Consider the following 7,023-nt stretch of genomic DNA (forward strand, 5'->3'; position numbering starts at 1 on the left):
TGAGATTTTACTGTATACAAAAATGTAAAGGGACCATGAAGTTCAAACGTCAATAAAACTAAACAATACATGCTCTAACTTTCATGTAGTAAACATCTTTAACAAATATTTTGTTGGAAGACCACAGCAGCAAACTTTTTTACACATCAAAAACACATCTCAAAAGTACATTATGAAAAGGTTTAATGCTATATGGCTAAGTAAAGGTGCTCAGTCACGCGACATGATATGCAAGTACACATGACATTACACAACTCACTGTATGAGATTTGCTGTAAATTTAAAAAATCTGCATGTTTAGGAAGCAAAAAGTAAAAACTAAAAGCACCTTAGAGCAAAGAACAATTATGTACTCATGGCCATTTTCTGGACCCAAAGAACAACTTGGTTCGCCCCTTTATGATACGCAAAGTAATTCAAAAACAAACCTAAATTTATGTAAGGATATATTAGACTCCAAGGCCCAAAGAGAGGTTCTCAATTCGTGTACATAGAGAATAAATGATTTTGATTAGGTTAAAATAATTTCAGTACTTCCCTCATGCTAATGGTATTAGATGCTCAAACGAGAAGGCTAGAATCTGATCATGCCCCCTGTTTCACATATCAACCAGATTACTTCTAACAAACTCAGTGGCGTCGGCAGGGGCGGGCCAGAGGGGGCCATGGCCCCCCCTACATCATGCTGTGCCCCCCGGTGTGCCCCCCCAATTGAAACGCCGTCTTTTTTTTTATTTTTAATAGACCCGGAGGAGAGAGTGAGAGGCGCCGAGCGGTTGCTGAGGAATAAGTTCTCAGCAACCGTTCGGCGCCTCTCACTCTTCTCCGCGACCGCGAGGCCTCTGCCTTGTTTGCAGTGCCGGCATTTCAAGCCGAGCGCCTGTATATGTCGTCATATCCGGCGCCCAGCAGTGAAGCCGGCAGAACCAGGGATACAGAGACCTCGCGATCTCACCACTGGACAAGCCCAAGGTAAGTGAACTTCAAAGCGGGGGGTTAGAAAGTTAGGAGGGGGTTAGAAAGTTAGGAGGGGGTTAGAGAGTCAGAAGAGGTAGATAGGAAGTGAGAAGGGATAGATTGGGAGGGAGGGAGAGGGGGTAGATAGGATAGATTGGGAGGGAGAGGGAGAGGAGGATAGATTGGGAGGGAGAGGGAGAGGGGATAGTTAGGATTGATTGGGAGGGAGAGGGGGTAGATAGGATTGATTGGGAGGAAGAGGGGGGTACATAGGATAGATTGGGAGGGAGAGGGGGGTACATAGGATAGATTGGGAGGGAGAGGTCTTTATGGGACAAAAATGGCGTACGTTCAGCTGTTTGGGGACAAAGTTGACACAATGTGTAACTTAGGTGCTGGTCAGGTTTTATGTGGGCAGTGTGGACACCAGGGCTGGCTTTGGGGTGTGTGACCAGTGATCTATGCCTGTAATTTAGGGGGTTTTATCTATACCTTTAATGCAGAGTTTATATGTAATTTCCAATTGATTTATATCTGCAAAGCTGGGTTTTGTGTCATTCTGTTCATCTGTATCGGCTATATTTCCATACATTATTAATGTTTACCTGCAAATATAGGATTTGTATGTCTTATTCAGTTGATCAATACCTGGAGTGCTGTTTCCATGTGTTGATTATTTGATCTAAACCTTCAGTGCTGAGTGTACATGTGATTTCCAGTTGATATATACCTGCAATGCTGGGTTTGTGTGTTCTGTTGGTTTATACCTGCAATGCTATGTTTCCATACATTATTTATGTATACCTGCAAATACAAGTTTTTTTTTAATCTCATTCAGTTGCATGTGCTGTTTCCATGTGTTGTTTGATCTATACCTGAACTACAGGGTGTAAGTAAAAGAGCGCTATGGTTTAGTGAATGAGGGGACAAAGGGACTCTGGGTATGATTACAGGGGAGAGGACCTCTCAATGTCACGGTGCAGGACTGACTCTCGCGGTCTTCCCCTGATCTGCAGTCAGTGTGGGAAATATTTTTGTGTAGGGTCCAATTTTTTCACTATAAAATATATTGGCAGCAGGGTCTAATATTTATATATATATTTGCAGCAGGGGCAAATATTTATATATGTTTTGGCAGCAGGGGCTAATATTTATTTATATACTGGCAACAGGGTCTAATATTAATATATATTGGCTGCAGGGGCTAATATTAATATATATAGGAAGCAGGGACTAATACTATATATATCGGCAGCAGGGTCCAATATTAATATATATCAGCAGCAGGGGCTAATATTAATATATATCGACAGCAGGGGCTAATATATATTAGCAGCAGGAGCTAATATTAACATATATTGGCAGCAGGGGCTAATATTAATATTTATTGGCAGCAGGGTCTAGTATTTATATTCATATTGGCAGCAGGGTCTAGTATTATATATATATATATATATATCGGCAGCAGGGGCTAATATTAATATATATTGGCTGCAGGGGCTAATTTTATATATATTGGCTGCAGGGACTAATAATATATATTGTCAGTAGGGGCTAATATTAATATATACTGGTAGCAGGGTCAAATATTAATATATATCGGCAGCAGGGTATAATTTTTATGTATATGGGCAGCAGGGTATAATATAAGTATATATCCGCAGCAGGGGCTAATATCAATATATATCCACAGCAGGGGTTAATATTAATATATATCAGAAGCAGGGTGTAATATTTCTATATATCGGCAGCAGGTTCTAATATTTATATATATTGTCAGCAGGGGCTAATATTAAAGAATGAGAAATAACTGCCAGTTTAGCTGTTATTTTGAAATCATATTTCAATCACGGTCTTTACTTCAAAGAGATAAGTGCATATTATGTAGTTAAAAATGCACGTCTAACGTGTGTGTGTGTGTATATATATATATATATATATAATATATATACATACATAGTGTATATGTACCGTTTTTTTATTTGCCCCCTACTTTGGTCCCTGGCCCCCCATGTGCCCCCCCTAAATATGAAAGCTGGAGATGCCACTGAACAAACTTGATTCTTCAATACCTTCTTAAAGTCAAGAATAGACGCTAAACTTTGTTGAAACATTTTTTCTCATTCCATTTAATGTAGATTAGAGCTTTTCTCAATAGAAACTGAATAGAGGGACCAAATAAGAAACAACCTACAGTACAGCTATATAGCATTGTGCGCTTATTGTATTGTGATATTGAGAGACAGTCTTTCTATTCTCAGAATTTCGTGGGCTTTTAAGATATATGTATATTTGCATTTTGTATATATTATTCTAGTTAGGTGGTTTAAAGGGAATGATGGCATTGAAAGACACATTAAATGTCTTGCATCAGTGACATTAAAGTCATTATTATCTAGAAAATGATTTTATGATAACTTTAAAATCACAGGATAATGCATAATTGTTCTTTTTGCAACTACGACATATTTAGAGTTAATAGGGACTGAAGGGAAGCCTGACAATATATCACTATCATTATGGCCCAAACACAAGCAGATGTACTACGGTGGTTTATTATACCAACTTAGAAGTAACAATACAATAGTGATCCCTGGGGTAAAGAAAAGTGAGCACGGGATTCAACAGACAGCAAGTCTGGCAGGGCATTTGATGACAGAACGGTGTTATATTTCTTTCGGCCACACAGAAGCAACAGGAGACCTGTGAAGTTAAAGGGAAGTAGTTATCAGGTCTGGCAGAGCAGAAGTGATGTGGGTCATCGCCTCTGTTTTGGGAATTGTATTACCCCTGCAAATCTTCATGATACATTTTTCGTAATCAGATACTTGCTGAGGGACCTCTGTAAAGTCAATGGATTTTACAGATTTTTGGTAAATATTCAGACCCAATCAAATGCTATGTGTTTTACACAATCTCAAAAAAAATAGCATTACTGAATTACTATTGTGTCAGCTACTGTAGATATTTAACATCTAAAACATATATCATACAAGTTGGCACAGACTTTTTCCAACTGAGGACAAATAAAATCAGATTTTGCTACTCTAATATTATACCCCAAACAGAACGGACATTTCAATGCTCTGAAGCAGCCCCTGAACCCATCAGATGTAACCTATGTGATACACGTCCTGCAAATTCAGGAATTATAAAACACATTCAATATCAGTTGAATCGAACATTTGGTCAAATTATTAATAATCCACATGAGTTACAATTTTAATAAATGCATTCTGGTTTGTTTTTTTAGGCGATTGTTCCATCTACTCTGATGAATGTAACTGTAACGTTAGGAAAATCATGCCTATTACTGTTGAATGGCCAAAACCACCCTGAAAATAATTCTTTAATCAAGTAAAATGTCGTCTCATTCATATTCTTGTCAGGAACACTTGTCATGTGACACAAAATCAGGCATTAAAAGGTCCTCACCGCAGTAATCCGTAAGTCATCAAATAGAATGGAAGGATGAGTATCTCCAGCTGTTAATATCACAACTATTGCAAAACAGGGAACGTGCTTTGTAGCAGGAACATTATCTGCTTTGCTCTCCTTAAGGCTCCTGCTTGTGAATAGTCATCTGCTCTTGATTGTACCCGGCCCTATTCATTAATTCTCCTGAGACCTGCATTTGTCATGCCACATGCATGTTCATTGATTACAGACTTTGCCTTTAAAATTGCCACATGTGCCCAGAGAGCAGAAATCTGGAAGGTATTATTTAATTTCTATAAAAACTGACCAAGTGGCCTTTGTGGAACATGGCTCCATCCATTCTTAATGTTTTAGTAAATACTGTGCAAAATATACAGTCTGGATGTGTAAACATGATCGGTGCTACTTTAGCGTGCAATCTACCTAAACTTTCCTACTTTAACGTCCGGTCTACCTGAACTTGTCGGTTATAGTACTACTAGACTTTCCTGTAAGAGTCATTGTTGCGTTCATGGGTATTTCCATCACAAAAAAGACCCTTTACGGCCGCATGGAAGTACACGCCTGCTTTCTCCACCTGTCTTGTTTTCTTTTTTCTTGCATATCATTGCCACAACGATGACAAGGCTCTGCGTTTTGTCGTGCATCCAGAGGATTGTATTCACGTACAAATTGCGTTCTCTTCTGCGCAGATGATATTTTTATAGCCGGGTTATCCTGTTATACTGAGCTTCTTACTGGTACTGGTGCAGATTACCAGTAGACCGCAGATTACCGGTAGACTGCATGCTAAAGTAGCACCAAATTATCTACATGGTATCCATATCCTAAGTATGATATTATTATAGACAGGGCTCTCCTTAAACTGCAATATCAATAGTATATTCAAAATGCTCAATTGAGTAGAAAGTGACCCTTGGCATTCATTGTTTGATTTCATGACCATTAAAAAGTAGAATCCCAGATTTCAGTATAGGATATTTTTCGTGTCATATACTGTTTCTAAACACTAGAATACATTTCATTTCGTCCACTGCTTCAAAATACATAATTGTAAGAGAAGTGTGATTAAAACCAGGAACCCTGAGCATGGGAGATCTTTCTTCTGCCTATGTTGCCACACAGAGGTTTTGTGGTCGCTGGGATTCCAGTCTCCTCATGTCCCCTGTCATCCTTATTCATGTTTTTGAGACACCTTTGGCTCATCCTGTAATCAGGGGTCTTTATATACCCAGGCTGTTCCCAACAGCCCTTGCCGACGCTTATTTTACTGGCTTCTGTCTCAGTTGTTCCTGGCGTTTGCACATTCTGTTATTGTATTCTGTTTTTGGACTCCCATTATTACTTTCTTCCTACTCCTTCAGTACCTCATTTGGATCTGCTGTTTTGTATCTGCTGGATAGTACTTTCTTCATGCCTCTGCCTAATCCTTGCGTACTGTGTGACCGATTATGCATTAGGTTGACGATCCTGACCCCGATTTGTCTGACACAGACCTCTAATGTGTGGCTCAGTCGCCTGCCCTCTGCCAGCTCCTGACTCTTGTGTCTGTATCTGTAGCAAGCCTCCAAGAGGTTAAAGGCTACAGCAGACAGCTGCCTTCACCAGAGACTCTTGAATTTACCTTCCCTATACAGGGACCTGAGTAAGGAATTGCCCCTGCACAAAGACAGCCGCCTTACCCACAGTCGTGACAAGAAGGTACATAGAAACAATTATTTTTGTGAACCGAAAAACAAGGCCTTGAAACTGATTGAATCGTTTTTTTGGTTTTTTTTAGTTAGTTATAAGAAACAGGATGAGTAAAAGTGATTTCAGCCAACTGGCGAGCTAATAAAAGGTACCACCATGGCTCTATTTGTTTCTTGTATTTCCATAGCAAACACATTCTCCCTTCATTTGGTTACAAGCAGTGGTTATGAGTACACATTGTCCCAACAAATTAAAACTAGGTGACAAAACTTAATGGGCGGGATAATGATTCATATAGCAGGCTATTTCATGGTATACATGAGAGATGGGTTGCTAATACATATATTGATAATTTTAACCTATAAGAACATTTTCACATGTTTATTTAGTGTCCTGGACAGAAAGATCTGCTTTAATGTTTTGGACTTTTTTTTTTTTTTTTTTACTTAAACTAATACCTTGTTGAAGAACTAGGTACAGTAAAAAGTAAAAGCATAAAAGTTTTACTTAAGGTCACTTATTGAATTATAGTATGGCGATCCACCCTGTAATGACAGATTTTAAATTCTGATGATACAGTGCCATGAAAAAAAGGTATTTGCATATTTGTCATAAATAGTTTAATGGTTTGTGTGGGAGTATATGAAGACAACCACCCAGTAGCATTCTCAAGGGGATGCTTTCATGGATGCCATTTTTGCACAGTCTCTTATCGGGGATATGAACTTAACCGAGGTGATTGAAGTCTGAAGTCATATATATATATATATTTATACATCCAGGAGGACACAAAAGACCAAAGACTGAGTCATCGATGCACTCTTAGAGGAATTTTGGTAGGCTGGCTACTCCTTGGAAGGTTCACCACTGTTCCATACTTTCTCCATTTGTAGATAATGTCTCTCTCCGTGGCTCACCAAAATCCTACAGCCATAG

Source organism: Sceloporus occidentalis, unplaced genomic scaffold (genome assembly GCF_023333645.1).
Source record: "Sceloporus occidentalis isolate IW3139 unplaced genomic scaffold, rSceOcc1.0.p SCAF_16, whole genome shotgun sequence".
NCBI classification, from domain to species: Eukaryota; Metazoa; Chordata; class Lepidosauria; order Squamata; family Phrynosomatidae; genus Sceloporus; species Sceloporus occidentalis.